Raw genomic sequence first — 17,835 nt, forward strand, 5'->3', positions numbered from 1 at the left:
ATGAACCACACAATAAATTAAATTAAAAATTCTCTAGAAGGAACCAATAGCAGAATAACAGAGGCAGAAGAATGGACAAGTGACCTGGAAGATAAAATAGTGGAAATAACTACCACTGAACAGAATAAAGAGAAAAGAATCGAGGACAGTCTCAGAGACCTCTGGGACAACATTAAACACACCAACATTCGAATTATAGGGGTCCCAGAAGAAAAAGAGAAAAAGAAAGTGTCTGAGAAAATATTTGAAGAGATTATAGTTGAAAGCTTCCCGAATATGGGAAAGGAAATAGTCAATCAATTCCAAGAAGCACAGAAAGTCCCATACAGGATAAATCCAAGGAGAAACATGCCAAGACACATATTAATCAAACTATCAAAAATTAAAAACAAAGAAAAAATATTAGAAGCAGCAAGGGAAAAGAAACAAATAACATACAAGGGAATCCCCATAAGGTTAACAGATGATCTTTCAGCAGAAACTCTGCAAGCCAGAAAGGAGTGGCAGGACATATTTAAAGTGATGAAAGGGAGAAACCTACAACCAAGATTACTCTACCCAGCAAGCATCTCATTCAGACTCAATGGAGAAATTAAAATCTTTACAGATAAGCAAAAGCTATGAGAATTCAGCACCACCAAACCAGCTTTACAACAAATGCTAAAGGAACTTCTCTAAGCAGGACACACAAGAGGAGGAAAAGTACTACAGAAACAAACCCAAAACAATTAAGAAAATGGTAATAGGAACATATGTATCGATAACTACCTTAAATGCAAATGGATTAAATGCTCCAACCAAAAGACGTAGACTGGCTGAATGGATACAAAAATAAGACCCATATATATGCTGTCTATAAGGGACCCACTGCAGACCTAGGAACACATACAGACTGAAAGTGAGGGAATGGAAAAAGATATTCCATGCAAGTGGAAATCAAAAGAAAGCTGGAGTAACAATTCTCATATCAGACAAAATAGACTTTAAAATAAAGACTATTAGAAGAAACAAAGAAGGACACTACATAATGATCAAGGGATCAATCCAAGAAGAAGAAATTACAATTGTAAATACTTATGCACCCAACATAGGAGCACCTCAATACATAAGGCAAATGCTAAGAGCCATAAAATGGGAAATTGAGAGTAACACAATCATAGAAGGGGACTTTAACACCCCACTTTCACTAATGGACAAATCACCCAAAATGAAATTAAGAAGGAAACACAAGCTTTAAATGATACATTAAACAAGATGGACTTAACTGATATTTATAGGACATGCCATCCCAAAAAAACAGAATGCACTTTCTTCTCAAGTGCTCATGGAATATTCTCCAGGATAGATCATATATTGGTTCACGAATCAAGCCCTGGTAAATTTAAGAAAATTGAAATTGTATCAAATATCTTTTCTGACCACAACACTATGAGACTAGATATCAATTACAGGACAAAATCTGTAAAAAAAAATACAAACATATGGAAGGTAAACAATACACTTCCAAATAACCAACAAATCACTGAAGAACTCAAAGAGGAAATCAAAAAATACCTAGAAACAAATGACAATGAAAACATGACAACCCAAAACCTATGGGATGCAGCAAAAGCACTTTTAAGAGGGAAGTTTATAGCAATACAATCCTATCTCAAGAAACAAGAAACATCTCAAACAACCTAACCTTACACCTAAAGCAATTAGAGAAAGAAGAACATAAAAATCCCAAAGTTAGCAGAAGTAAAGAAATCATAAAGATCAGATCAGAAATAAATGAAAAAGAAATGATAGCAAAGATCAATAAAATTAAAAGCTGGTTCTTTGAGAAGACAAAATTGATAAACCATTAGCCAGGCTCATCATGAAAAAAAGAGAAGACACAAACCAATAGAATTAGAAGTGAAAAAGGAGCAACAACTGACACTGCAGAAATATAAAGGGTCATGAGAGATTACTACAACCAACTGTATGCCAATAAATTGGACAACCTGGAAGAAATGGACAAATTCTTAGAAAAGCACAGCCTTCTGAGACTGAACCAGGAAGAAATAGAAAATATGAACAGACGAGTCACAAGCACTGAAATAGAAACTGTGATTAAAAATCTTCCAACAAACAAAAGCCCAGGACCAGATGGCTTCACAGGCGGATTCTATCAAACATTTAGGGAAGAGCTAACACCTATCCTCCTCAAACTCTTGCAAAATATAGCAGAGGGAGGAACTCTCCCAAAGTCGTTCTATGAGGCCATCATCACTGCAATACCAAAACCCGATAAAGATTTTACAAAGAAAGAAAACTACAGGCCAGTATCACTAATGAACATAGAGGCAAAAATCTTCAACAAAATACTACCAAACAGAATCCAACAGCACATTAAAAGGATCATACACCATGATCAAGTGGGATTTATCTGAGGAATACAAGGATTCTTCAATATATGCAAATCAATCAATGTGCTAAACCATATTAAGAAATTGAAGGAGAAAAACCATATGGTCATCTCAATAGATGCAGAAAAAGCTTTTGACAAAATTCAACATCGATTTATGATAAAAAACCCTCCAGAAAGTAGGCATAGAGGGAACTTACCTCAACATAATAAAGGCCATATATGACAAACCCACAGCCAACATAGTTCTCAATGGTGAAAAATTGAAACCATTTCCTTTAAGATCAGGAACAAGACTAGGTTGTCCACTCTCACCACTATTATTCAACATAGTTTTGGAAGTTTAAGCCACAGCAATCAGAGAAGAAAAAGAAATAAAAGAATCCAAATCAGAAAAGAAGAAGTAAAGCTGTCACTATTTGCAGATGACATGATACTATACATAGAGGATCCTATAGATGCTACCAGAAAACTACTAGAGCTAATCAATGAATCTAATAAAGTAGCAAGAAACAAAATTAATGCACAGAAATCTCTTGCACTCATCTACATTAATGATGAAATATCTGAAAGAGAATTTAAGGAAACACTCCCATTTACCATTGCAACAAAAAGAATAAAATACCTAGGAATAAACTTACCTAAGGAGACAAAAGATCTGTATGCAGAAAACTATAAGACACTGATGAAAGAAATTAAAGATAATACAAACAGATTGAGAGATATACCATGTCCTTGGATTGGAAGAATCAACGTAGTGAAAATAACTACTACCCAAAGCAATCTACAGATTCAGTGCAATCTCTATCAAACTACCAATGGCCTTTTTCACAGAACTAGAACAAAAATTTTCACAATGTGTATGGAAATACAAAAGATCCCGAATAGTCAAAGCAATCTTGAGAAAGAAAAATGGAGCTGGATGAATCAGGCGTCCAGACTTCAGACTATAGTACAAAGCTACAATAATCAAGACAGCATGGTACTGGCAGAAAAACAGAAATATAGGTCAATGGAACAGGAGAGAAAGAGCAGAGATAAACCCATGCACATATGGTCACCTTATTTTTTATAAAGGAGGCAAGAATATACAATGGAGTAAAGACAGCCTCTTCAATAAGTGGTGCTGTGAAAACTGGATAGCTACATGTAAAAGAATGAAATTAGAACACTTCCTTACACCATACATAAAAATAAACTCAAAATGGATTAAAAACCTATATGTAAAGCCAGACACTATAAAACTCTAGTGGAAAACATAGGCAGAATACTCTATGACATAAATCACAGCAAGATCCTTTTTGACCCACCTCCCAGAGAAATAGAAACAAAAATAAACAAATGGGATCTAATGAAATTTAAAAGGTTTTGCACAGCAAAGGAAACCATAAACAAGATGAAAAGACAACCCTCAGAATGGGAGTATATATTTGCAAATGAATCAACAGACAAATGATTAATCTTCAAAATATGCAAGCAGCTCATGCAGCTCAATATCAAAATAACAAACAACCCAATCCAAAACTGGGCAGAAGACCTAAATAGACGTTTCTCCAAAGAAGATATACAGATTGCCAACAAACACATGAAAGGATGCTCAACATCACCAATCCTTAGAGAGATGCAAATCAAAACTGCAATGAGGTTTCACCTCACACCAGTCAGAATGGCCATCATCAAAAAATCTACAAACAATAAATGCTGGAGAGGGTGTGGAGAAAAGGGAGCCCTCTTGCACTGTTGACGGGAATGTAAATTGATACAGCCACTGTGGAGAACAGCATGGTGGTTCCTTAAAAAGCTAAAAATAAAACTACCATATGACCCAGCAATCCCACTACTGGGCATATACCCGGACAAAACCATAATTCAAAAAGAGTCACGTACCACAATGTTCATTGTAGGTCTATTTACAATAGCCAGGACATGGAAGCCACCTAAGTGTCCATTGACAGATGAATGGATAAAGAAGTTGTGGCATATATATATATATATATATATATATATATATATACAATGGAAAATTACTCAGCCATAATATGAAACGAAATTGAGTTATTTGTAGTTAGGTGGATGGACCTAGAGACTCTCATACAGAGTGAAGTAAGTCAGAAAGTGTTGGTGAAATAATAGACAAGTAGATCAATGGAATAGAATAGAAAGCCAAGAAACAGACCCCCATAAATATAGTCAACTGATCTTTGACAAAGGAGCAATGCCAATACAATATAGCAAAGATAATCTTTTAAACAGATGGTGCTGGAACAACTGGACATTATTTTGCAAAAGCAAGAAGAAAACAAAAAATGAATCTAGACACAGATGTTACATTTGTTACAAAACATTAACTCAAAATATATCACAGATCTACATATAAGTCACAAAACCATAAAACTTCTAGAAGATAACATAGGAGAAAACCTAGATGACCTTGCAGATGGTGAGAACTATGTAGGTATAATAGCAAAGGCAGGATTAATTAAAGAAATAACTGATAAGTGGACTTCATTAAAATTAAAAACTTCTGCTCTGTGAAGGTAAATATCAAGAAAATGAGAAGACAAGCTACAAACTGGGAGAAAATATTTGCAAAATACACTTATGATAAAAAGTTGTTATCCAAAATATATGAAGAACTCTTAAAACTCAACAATAAGAAAACAAGCAACCCAATTTAAAAATGGGCCAAAGGCATTATTGGACACTTCACCAAAGAAGATATATAGATGGCAAATAAACATATGAAAATGTTCTCCATATCACATATCAGGGAAATGTAAATTAAAACAATGAGATACCACTACACTCCTATTTAGAATGGCCAAAATTTGGAACACTGACAACACTAAGTGCCGACAAGGATGTAGAGTCCAAGGAACTCACATTCATTGCTGGTGGGAATGCAAAATGATACAGCCACTTTGGAAAACAATCTGGAGATTTATATAGAACTAAACATACTTTCACATGATCCAGTACTCATGCTGCTTGGTATTTACCCAAAGAAGTTGGGTATGTCTTCACAAAAACTTGTACATGGATGTTTTATCAGCTTTACTGATAATTGCCAAAACTTGGAAGCAATGAAGATGTACTTTAGCAGGTGGATGGGTAAATAAACTATGGTATATCCAGACAGTGGAATATTATTCAAAGCTAAAAAGAACGAGGTATCAAGCCATGAAAAGACATAGAGGAACCTTAAATGCACATTACTAAGTAAAGAAGCCAATCTGAAAAGGCTGCATACTGTAAGATTCCAAGTATATGATATTCTGGAGAAAGCAAAGCTATGGAGACAGTAAAAGTTCAGTGGTTGCCAGTGGTGGGGTGGGGGAAGGGATGAATAGGTGGAGCACAAAGGATTTTTAGGGCAGGCAAAATATTCTGTATGATGCTGTAATGATGGAAACGTGTCATTATACATCTGTCCAAACCCATAAAATGTACAATAAGAGTGAACCCTAAGGTAAACTATGGGTTTTGGGTGATTATAATGTATCAATGTAAGTTTGTCAACTGAGACAAATGTTCCAGTCTAGTGGGGAATGTTGATAATGGGGCAGAGGTTATATGGGAAATCTCTGTATCTTCCTCTCAACTTTACTGTGAACCTAAAACTGCTCTAAATAATAGTCTTTTGAAAAAAAAAGATATCTTTTTTGTAGTAAAGACTAAATTTAGAGCAATTTTGCCTATCAGATAGTTAATACGTTAGCCTCAATCCAAGGCTTCTACAAATACCTGTATGAATCAACATGAGGGGCAGAAGTAGGGCAGAAGGTGACATGTAGTCATATGACAAAAAAGAAAGGACCCAGTTTGAACAAAACAATCATTAATATCTCTGCTATTTTTGATCATTTTACTAATGCTGTAGTGAAAGAGAATTGGTAGTTCAAGATAGTAGCATACTCTCACTCTTGTTTTACATAAATATGAACCGTTAATTCACAGATTTAATAGAAATAGTCACCAACAATTGCTCCCACGCCTAAATTTATATGCCACATCTTCCTTCAAGACATAAAGCCTGGTGCTTCCCTGGTGGTGCAGTGGTTGAGAGTCCGCCTGCTGATACAGGGGACACGGGTTCGTGCCCGGGTCCGGGAAGATCCCACATGTCGCGGAGTGGCTAGGCCCGTGAGCCATGGCCGTTGAGCCTGCGCGTCTGGAGCCTGTGCTCTGCAACGGGAGAGGCCACAACAGTGAGAGGCCCGTGTACCGCAAAAAAAAAAAAAAAAAGATGTAAAGCCTGATTCTTAAACCTTGGTAACCACAAAAAAGAGCTAACCTGCAACTTAACAAATTTCACTTTTTAAATTTGGCCACAGACTCTAGAGCTAATCTTAATTCACTTAGGCTATTGCTTTGTGATGAGATTAGAACAATGGTTTGAGAGAACAGGTAGTAGAGGAAGGTCTGAGACTGGTGCTGGCTCAATAGATGGTTTTTATATGTTGAGATGCTGTAGTAGCAGGAAGGACCAGCTTTATATAAAGGAGCAAGATGGGGTCTATAGAAAGAAGACACTAGAAACAGGACCTCTCAAAGACCTTTGAACAAGAGGCCAAAATTACATTCATTTTGTTCCTGAGCAAATAATCACTTCAACAAAGTCTTAAGGGGTCATTCACATTATTTTTATAAGATAATATCTTTTGTATGAAAGAGTCATGTAATGAAAAGAACACTGGAATTTGGTAAGGAAATCATGGGTTCACTTTGGGCTCAGCCACATCCAAGCTGTGTGCTTTGGGCAAGTCAAAAAACTTCTGTGTATCTAAGTTTCCTCCTGTATCAAATGAAGCATTTAATCTAGGTGATTTTTAGCATCCTTTGAATTGAAAAGTTTTGATTCCATGATTAGTGCTTAATATAAATACAGCATTAGCTAGACATCAGATTTATGCTGCTGTGGTAGTTGTCTTCATGGAATTATTATGTACTTAGTTCAAGGAAAATTATTGCATCCTGAATTCTGTTAGCCTCAGGCCAAAATCAAATAGGGTAATTAGCAGGCACTTCTAGAGTGCATACAGTTTTGGAAAAGGCACTTTAAAGGTTTATAAAGTTGTGAAAATTACATTTAACTTTCACATCTTAAAAATACATAAAACAATTAAAAGACTTTATTTAATCATGGTCTTACTTGCAGCATTAAAATTTGTTCTACATGACAAGGATATTTACAGGCCTTAGAGAAGTCAGTCTATTAGGAAATCCTCAACTGGCCATATGTGTGCTATGAAGCATTTTCAGTTGGCACTTCTTTGCAATTAGAATTCCAAAGGTTATGCTGACTGGTTGTGCATACCATATGTTTGGCATTAGTCCTTACAGTTCTGCCACGTGTTGGTTTTGATAGCACAAGCACTATGGTGAAGGGAAAGAAAAGATTACCAAATATTTCTTTTTTTAAAAAATAAATTAATTTATTTATTTACTTATTTTTGCCTGCGTTGGGTCTTCGTTGCTGCACGCAGGTTTTCTCTAGTTGCAGCAAGTGGGGGCCACTCCTTGCTGCAGTGGGCAGGCCTCTCACTGTGGTGGCCTCTCTTGTTGCGGAGCATGGGCTCTAGGCACGCGGGCTTCAGCAGTTGTGGCTCGGGGGCTCCAGTGCGCAGGATCAGTAGTTGTGGTGCACGGGCTTAGCTGCTCCACGGCATGTGGGATCTTCCCAGAGCAGGGCTCAAATCCATGTCCCCTGCATTGGCAGGCGGATCTTTAATCACTGCGCCACCAGAGAAGCCCAAACCAAACATTTCAAATCAACATCCAAGCCCCATCTTTTAAAATCAAGTTAAGTATATAAAGACTTTGACAATTACAATTATTTGTTGGTTAATAATTGTTGAATATGGTGCTCAAAGTGTACCTTCCAAAACATATATTCAAAAACAAATAACAATGACACTTGGAATAAACAAACTGACCTTGAGTTGTTTACTTTGTTTAGAAACAAAATTAAAGGTCAAATTTTTAAGTTTACCTAGAATTGAAAGATTGCATGACAATCATTGGGGCCTTCAAGCCTCTTGTATCGTGTTTTTACAGAAGAGGGCGTATAAGAATTCTGCTTTGTGGGTACACAACAAGCAATAGCTTCTTAACTGAGAAATCAAGAGAGAATTTGGTCTTAGCCTGTTTCCACTAATGCAAAGGAATATTGTCATCAAAATGGCTCTTTAGGGTCTAATAAAATGGCTCAAAGGATTTGCTGTTTTTGCCGTCCTTGTCCTTGACTTGTATTTATGTCATTTCTTAATGTTTGGCAAACAAGTAGACACAGCTGATGACTGCCTTGGTATAACTGAGTAATCAGAAAAACAATAAATTATTAATATGCACAACAAGACCTAAAAAAGCATGGTTGTTGGTAATCTCTTCAACTGAAATGGTGAAAAGGAAAGTTAAAGAAATGTCCCATCCTTTTCAGCCATTTATTGACAGCTTCTAAGAGCAATGGGAGCAGTAATTCTAGATACCTGCTTTTGCATCCTGCAGATCAGAGTCAGTGAATCAAACAGACTATGTAGTGGTTGAAGGGACCGAGTGCTGAGAATATACCCACCTCTTAGGGCTAAACTCTAAAGCTATTTGACTTAAAGCTGCAAGCTGGTCCATCAAAGGATGTTAGAAGTACAAAACACAGGTCCTCTCTACACAGCTTCGGATTAGGCAATTAGCTTGAAAAGACTGGGAGAATTAATACATCATGAAAACTTTGTCGACTGAAGCAAGACTCAGACAGCAGACTTTCCTGCCTCCTTTGCTTCTAGTCCTGGTCAACTAGTGGGTATAAATGTTCCTGATTTTATTCCAGGTTTCATCAGGGTCACATGTTTTAGGTTCACCAGAAATTGTGTGCCAGAGAGACGTTGCTTTATTCATTTTTCACCCGTGCGAAAATATTTTTGAGCTACTACTGAGTGTCAAGTACTCTGGTAGACAAGGGAAATTCATCAGTGTTCAAGACAAGCATGATATCTGCCCTCATGGAGCTTAAAGTCCAGAAATGAAGCCATTAAACTCTCACAAACAATTATACAAATGGGTATTTACTAAGAACAGTATAATTTGACGTGAACCTAAAGTACTGGAACCTATGTGTATGTATTACTGAAAGACCTGAACTATTCCAAGAAGTTTTGGGACGTTTCTATAAAAAAGGGACATTTATTTCACTTCAGGTCTGAAAGATGGATGAAGCCAGAAAAGGAAGGGACCAGAGTGGAAAGTAAAAGTGTTTGGCTCAAACAGTGACTTTGGAAGTAGGGGAGGTTACTTTCTCAGATTATTGCATCTAAATAAAAAATTTGGGAGCAAAAATATTATTTAGACAAAAATGCATTTTGGAAATCATTACCACTTGTAGTGGCACAGACATACACAAAGGAAATATATGTGAAATAACCAGAAAATGTTGAAATTGGAACAAGAAAATAAATATAAAATATTTTAATTATAAAATTAAAATATGGATAATATAAAATATCTAGTAGTCAAATAAGACTGTGCACTGATTGATATGAGCAACCTGATGGATTTTTGTGTTTTCCCACCAGTAAGTGGTGTGAACTAGTGGAAAGTGATTTTAACACAGAAATGTTTTGCTAAGACCAATGTAGGGAATTGAAAACATTTCTCAGAGATCCCTGGCTGCAGTATTATTAAACTATTTCTCTGTTGGCTGAGTAGATTATCACACCCTCCTGAGGGGGAGAGGAAAATCGTGCCCAATATGTTACTAGCGATAATCTAGGCAATCATTCCCAACCCCTCCTTTCTCCTTATTGACAATATTCCATATGCCATTTTCAGCATTTTTCTCTGAAACACAATTAGGAATCAGCTGATGTAAGCACTGAAAATATAATTTAGAAGTATATGAAATCTAGCATAATAATAAATCCTTAACGTGTAAATTATGGAGAAAAGTGGCCAGTGTTTTCCATTTCACAGTTTAAATCCCCTTGACAAGTTTAGGAAATTCTTAAGTAGAATGACTGGACCAAACTATTTTCTTGTCACACAAAGCCACACGGTAGTCAGGGTGCTTCTGCTATCATTCAGGCTGTCTTTCTGAACTGTGGTTTGGGGCTGCACCAGTCTGCTGGGAACTGTGGACTGCTACTTCTCTGATAATGCTGCTTGCAAATGGTCAGAGAGGTCTGAGGGTATGTCGAGAAAGTTCTGGGGACTCCGAAAGGTCATTGTGACCTAGGTCACATGAGTCAGACCATTTCAAAACTTTAGGAGCCCTTCCATAAATTTTTTTAATCCTGTGTACCCAAGTCCAATAAATGGAATAAATGGTTTGAGATACTCAAAAGCAGCCACCAGACAAAAGACCAGGCTGAGTTTCCTTTTTGGAAACTTCAAAGCTTTGGCATTTAGAGGCAAGCAAAGAAGGGTGGGGAGCACTACTACAGTCTGGAAAAGGGAGAGTCTGGAGACCGGTGCTGACTACCAAGGGGAGCAAAATTGTAAGGTCATGGGGAAAAAGATCTGGAAGTTACTTAGAAGTAACTGAACTAAAGCCAATACCTTTTAGCAAATGGTCTTGGGTGCCCCCTGGTAACACATTTACAAGGGATAGCCCCTCTGCTCTAGGCTAATACACTTAAATCCACAGAGATTGCCAGTGATTCAGATTTCATAAGGGATACCTCTCCCTGCTTTTTTTTTTTTCTCTTTAATTCTACAACGATTTAAAACAGGAAATTGGGTAGTCTTTGCAAACCACTTTCATCCAAATAAGCTTAGTTTCAAAAGTTTTAAATAAATAGTCCCTACAGGTTGCAACATTGGATAGATTCTTGAAGTTTCCAGGTCCATTAAAAAATAAATTCAATGTGAGTGACATGACTGAATCAGACACAGGGACACCATGTTAGAAATCTAGACCCAATCAATCTATAAAAGTAGTAGTAGTAAAAATAACACCTTCCATTTATGTAATAGGTTTTCACAAAACTTTCACATTTACCTCAGTTGTTCACAACAAGTACTGAGGTAAGTGGAATAAGAGTTATTACCCACATTTTATGAATGAGGAAACTGAGACTCAGACTGAGGTGCCCAAAAAATGTTGAAGGCTAATGCCAGGACTAGAAGACAAGCTGCCAAATTCCAAGTTTATTCATTTTCCCATTACTCAATACTGCCTCTTTCTCCATCTTACAGGAGTCATACAGGCTTATTTTTAATTTGAAAGGAAAAGGGGAAGATAAATATTTGAGAAATGGAAAAAGAAAAAATAAAAGCAAAAGCTAGTGTGAACCATTATATAATGAGTTAGTGCTTGGCTCACCAATATGTAAAGTATCTAATTCTTGGGACTGATCGAATGGCAGGAACCTGGCAAAGACTGATACAATTAACACTTTATGATACACAATGTACAGCCCAAGAGACTGCAATAATTCATTTTTTGTTAACAATAGCCATATATATTCTGATACCCAAAAGTTATATTAGTGTGAGAAGGCTTTCCATATCCTCCAACCATAAAATATAGTTCCCACTTCTCATTTTAGTTTCAAAACACAAGATATAAAACTGGTGCTTTTCATATTATTTTTTATTAACTAATTTTTTTTCTAGAGGACTAAAATATCTTGATGAATTAATACATTCAATGCACATAACTTATTTTCTTTAAATATTTTAAAAATGGGCTTGACAGTTATTAGTTAACTAAAATAGGACAAAATATCAATAATAAAAAAGAAATCCTGGGGAGTATTTCAAGATCACGGAGTGGAAGGACCTTGAGCTTACCTCCTCTCATGAACACACCAAAATCACAACTAACATCTGAACAACCACCAATAAAAAAGACTGGAACCTACAGGAAAAGATCTTCTACGTCTAAAGGCATAAAGAAGAAAGCACAACGAGATGGTAGGACGGGTGCACTCGAAATATAATCAAATCCTTACCCACCCACTCCCATGGGTGACCTTGCAGAGGCTCTCCCATAGGAGTGAGATTTCTGAGGCCCACATCAGCCTTCCCAGCCTGGGGGTCTGGCATCGGGAAGAGGTGCCACCCCCCAGATCATTTGGATTTGAAGGCCAATGGGGCTTAATTGCAGGAGCTCCACAGGAATGGGGGAAGCAGAGACTTTACCCTTAAAGGGATTGCACAAAATCTCACGTGCACTGGGACCAAGGGCAAAAGCAGTAAATTCATAGGAGTCTGGGCCAGACCTACCTGCTGGTCTTGGAGGGTCTCCTGGGGAGGTGGGGCTGGCTGTGGCTCCTGCTGGGGCCATAAAAGCTGGTGGCAGATATACTGGGGATTATTCATCTGCATGAACTCTCCTTGAGGCAGACATCTCGCTTGGATCATTAGCACAAAGACCTGGCCCCACCCAACAGTCTGTAGACTTCAGTGTCCGGTGCCTCAGGCCAAACAACTAACCAGGTGGGAACACAGCCCCACTCATTAGCAGACAGGTTGCCTAAAAACTTCATGATCACACAACCCTGCCTACCAGAGGGCCAGGACCCACCTCCACCCGCCAGTGGGCAGGCATCAGCCCTTCTTGCCAGGAAGCCTACACAAGTTTCTAGACCAGCCTCACTCACCAGGCGGCAGAAATCAGAAGGAAGAAACCTACAATCCAGCAGCCTGTAGTCTGCAAACGCAGGCCAGACACTACCCTGGGACCGCTGGCCCCTGGCCCTTGAGTGAGTGCACTGCTAGGACCCATAGGATGTCTCCTACAGAAGGCTACTCCTCCAAAGTTGAGAAACGTAATTAACCCCAAATGAGGTGGCAGAGGAATGTGTTTCAGATGAAGGAACAAGATAAAACTCCAGAAGAACCAAGTGATGTGGAGATAGGCAGTCTACCTGAGAAAGAGTTCAGAGTAAGGATTGTAAAGGTGATCCAAGGACTCGGGAGAAAAATGGATAAGTTAGAAGGATTTTTTCTCAGAGTTAGAAAATATAAAGAACAACCAAACAGAGTTGAACAATACAATAACTGAAGTGAAAAACACTGGAAGGAATCAATAGTAGAGTAAATGAAGCAGAATGGATCAGTGAGCTGGAAGACAGAGTAAGAGAAATCACTACTGTGGAGCAGAAAAAAGAATGAAAAGAAATGAGGACAGTGTAAGAGACCTCTGGAACAACATTAAGCACAATAACATTCACATTATAGGGGTCCCAGAAGGAGAAGAGAGAGAAATGGCCTGAGAACATATTTGAAGAGATAATAGCTGAAAACTTCCCTAACCTGGGAAAGGAAACAATCATCCAAGTCCAGGAAGCATGGAGAGTTCCATACAGGATAAACCCACAGAGGAATACACCATGACACATTGTAATCAAAATGACAAAAATTAAAGGTAAAGAGAAAATATTAAAAGCAGCAAGAGAAAAGCAACAAATAACATACAAGGGAACTCCTATAAGGTTATCAGCTGATTTTTCAGCAGAAGCTCTGCAGACCAGAAGGGAGTGGCATGATACATTTAAAATAATAAGTGAACAGAGTATCTGTCAGGCAAGAACTGCTTTGATGGTCTATGATGATGCCAATAAAAAGTGGGTGCCAGCTGGTGGTTCAACCGGGTTCAGCAGAGTTCATATATATCATCATACAGGAAACAACACATTCAGAGGGGTGGGCAGGAAGATTCAGGACCATCAGGTAGTGATAAATTGTGCCATTCCTAAAGGGTTGAAGTACAATCAAGCTACACAGACCTTCCACCAATGGCGGGATGCTAGACAGGTGTATGGTCTCAACTTTGGCAGTAAAGAAGATGCCAATGTCTTCACAAGTGCCATGATGCATGCCTTGGAAGTGTTGAATTCACAGGAAACAGGGCCAACATTGCCTAGACAAAATTCACAACTACCTGCCCAAGTTCAGAATGGTCCATCACAAGAAGAATTGGAAATTCAAAGAAGGCAACAACAAGAACATCAACAACAAAAGGAGCTGGAGCGGGAAAGGCTGAAGAGAGAAAGAATGGAAAGGGAGAGATTGGAGAGGGAGAGGTTAGAAAGGGAAAGGCTGAAGAGGGAGCAACTAGAACAGGAGCAGCTGGAGAGAGAGAGACAAGAAAGGGAACGTCAGAATCGCCTGGAGAGGGAGAGAAAAGAGCGGGAGAGGCTGGAGAGGCTGGACTGGGAAAGCCAAGAAAGAGAGCGGCAAGAGCAGCTAGAAAGGGAGCAACTGGAATGCAAGCGAGAGCGAAGAATGTCAAATGCCGCTCCATCCTCCGACAGCTCCCTGTATCGTGCTCCACTTCCTGAGTGTGCCAGTTGCCAGCCTCCTTCAGCACCTCCTCCATCATATGCTAAAGTCATCTCAACTCCAGTGTCAGAGGCCACTCCTGATTACGCTGTAGTGACTGCTTTGCCACCTACTTCTACACCCCCTACACCACCACTTCGACACTCCAAGACACGTTTTGCAACATCTCTAGGTTCAGCCTTCCACCCTGTTCTTCCCCATTATGCTACAGTTCCTCGTCCTCTGAACAAAAACTCTCGACCTTCTTCTCTTGTGAGCACACCCTCTCTTCAACCTCCAGCTACGAAGCCCTGTGCCTGTTCTACTTCCAATTTCTCGCCCCTCCCTCTGTCTCCTCTCCCCCCCATGCAGAGCTACTGGTCCAAGGCCTGTCCTCCCCAGTTGTGTTTCTTATCCTGTGCCCCAGATGCCTCCATCACCAGCGGCACCCAGCGGACTCCTCAACTCTGTCACACATCCAGTGTCTCTACCAGCCCACCACCGCCTTCCCTCGCACCACTCTCACACTGTGGATGAGAGCTTCTCCTCCTCCAAGCACGCCTATTGCCTCAACTCCCTCATCCAAGCCTAGTGTTCTCCCTTCTCCCTCTGCAGCTGCCCCTGCCTCTGTGGAGACTCCTCTAAACTCTGCTGGGAGCCTCTTCTTCTGAGCCAGGCTTGCAGGCAGTCTCTCAGCTGGCTGAGACTCCAGCCCAACAGGGCATTGTCTTGGGACCACCTGAACCTCCACTCCCTCCTGCACTCCCACCACGTCCTGCCCAGGCATCAGCAGTGCTCCCTCCTCCTCCAGGGCCTCCTCCACTCCCTCCACTTCTGTCCTCAGGGCCCCCGCCTCTGCTTCCTCCACCGCCTATTCCTAATCAAGTACCCCCTTCTCCCTCATCACCTCCTGCTGCTACCCTCCCTGCATCTGGATTTTTTTGGGATCCATGTCTGTAGACAATCGCCCTTCAACTGGACTTGCAGCTGCAATTGCTGGAGCAAAACTTAGGAAAGTGTCATGGTTGGAGGATGCCTCTTTCCCAAGTGGAGGGAACACCACTGGTGTGAATTCGGCCTCATCTAAAACAGATAGGGGTCGTGGAAATGGACCCCTTCCTTTAGGGGGTAGTGGTTTAATGGAAGGAATGAGTACCCTGCTGGCCGGGAGGAGAAGAATTGCTGTAAAGGGATCAACAATAGAAACCTAACAGAAAGAGGACAAAATGAAAATTCAGAGCCTGTAACTTCTAAGGCTTCTTCAACAAGTACACCTGAACCGACAAGAAAACCTTGGGAAAGAACAAATACAATGAATGGCAGCAAGTCTGTTGTTCCAGACAGGATTCTCCAAGGAAAAATCAGATTGTTTTTGAGAACAGATCCTATGATTCATTACGCAGACCAAAATCTGTGCCCTTGTCACAGCCCAGTGTCAATGGAGTCCAGACAGAGGGACTAGACTATGACAGGCTGAAGCAGGACATTTTAGATGAAATGAGAAAAGAATTAACTAAGCTAAAAGAAGAGCTCATTGATGCAATCAGGCAGGAACTGAGCAAGTCAAATACTGCATAGACAAGAATGCAGAGAAGAATCTGGAGAAGGAAAACAAAAAAACCTACAAAGAACAGCTGTGTTAACAACAACAAAACCCCTACATTTTGTGAGCTGTAAGAAGAAAATGGAGACAAACAGTCGGAAGGAGGGGAAAACAAACATACTTTGAAAGCCTTCAGACATTACTACTCTGGCAATAAGCTATTTCCCTCCCAGTTTGCTGCTTTTTTCTGACCTTTACAATAGGATGGAAGAGAGTTGTATAGGAGTTCCTGTATCAGTTATGCAGAAAATACTAAATCCGTCCGGCAAGATCACCGTGCATTGAAATATTTTCATGTCAAGAGAAATTCGCACATTTTCTTCAATCCATTGCTAAAATAAAAAGGAGAAAGGCTTGAGAAGTTTTTTTCAGAGAATGGTGATGAGGAATTTAGCAAGTTATGCTATTGTACTGTAAATGTTTCTCTCAGGTTTGTCTTCCTATCATATTTGATATTCCATGAATAACTGAGTTCAGCCCTATGTAGCTTAAGATCATAAAATGTGGAACAAATGGAATTGTATGTGCTTTCAAGGGTGATATTTATAAGAAAGTGTCCTAAAAATGATTTGGGAGGAATTTTAGAATGATAGGAAGTCTCTCGAGTTTAGCCTTCATGCAATTTTGTAGACTCAAACATAAAATTCGTCCAGAATTTAAAAAAGAAAAAAAGAAATTGTGGATCACTTTGTCCCCAAAATAATGAAAAATATTTTGGGGAGAATTAACTATTTGAATTAGAATTCTAGTGATTATATATTAATACAAGAATGCAATTTGCTGTGTGGCTACCTAAAGAAAATCCTTTAGTTAAATTAGTTACCCTTGCATCTTTAATAGTCTAATCATCAAAGAACAGGTACATTTATCAAATTGCAATCTGACTTAAAATTCTATGCTTTCTTATTTGCTGTATGGACAAAAAAAATGTCATCTTAAGGCTAAAGAATAGTCAAGTATTAATGCATTAAGGTGAATTAGGTACACCTGTAAGAAGAAACATAAAGCAGTTAAGCTAGCAACACCAAGGGCCCTGGCCCTGCGCTTACAGGAATCCAACCACAGGTATTTCAGCCCACTTCTCTGACATTGGATGGAATATCAATAACCCCAAAAAGAAACTGAAAACTTAAAAAGAATTTTACAGAATGATGTTTTTCTAATACTGTAGAGGACACAGAGAGGTCATTTATTATTTAAACAAGGACCTTTCCTTTATCAAACAGGAAATCACATAACTTCTTGAAATGTAAGTCAAACTTGCAAAATGAACAACTTTATATTTTCCTACAAAAAGCAAGAGTCTGCTAAAACAGCTCTTTAAATATCTTAAGACTATATTAATGTCTTAGATGCAGAGAATAAGAGTACGTAGGTGGTATGGAGCCATAAGTGCTGGAACAATAAGGGCAGTATTCCACACCATGAAATTTTGTATTTTATCTTCAATTTTAAAAATAAATCCATTTTATCAAAATGAAGCATCTTATGGAAAATACATAAAATCAAAGTGTATAGGTTGATGAATTGTCACAAAAAGAACAGATCATGTAACCAACAAAGTCAAGAAATGAAACAT

The 17,835-nt window shown here is 38.9% G+C and overlaps 1 pseudogene; it reads left to right on the top strand.

The window, feature by feature from the left end:
* The first annotated feature begins 13,197 nt into the window (after positions 1-13,197).
* On the top strand, positions 13,198-17,559 carry LOC149748550 (protein enabled homolog pseudogene; annotated as a pseudogene).
* The last annotated feature ends 276 nt before the right edge of the window (positions 17,560-17,835 follow it).

The sequence above is a fragment of the Delphinapterus leucas genome, chromosome 8 (genome assembly GCF_059928025.1).
Source record: "Delphinapterus leucas isolate spDelLeu-1000000601 "Yukka" chromosome 8, BTC_Dleu_Yukka2, whole genome shotgun sequence".
Taxonomy (NCBI): domain Eukaryota; kingdom Metazoa; phylum Chordata; class Mammalia; order Artiodactyla; family Monodontidae; genus Delphinapterus; species Delphinapterus leucas.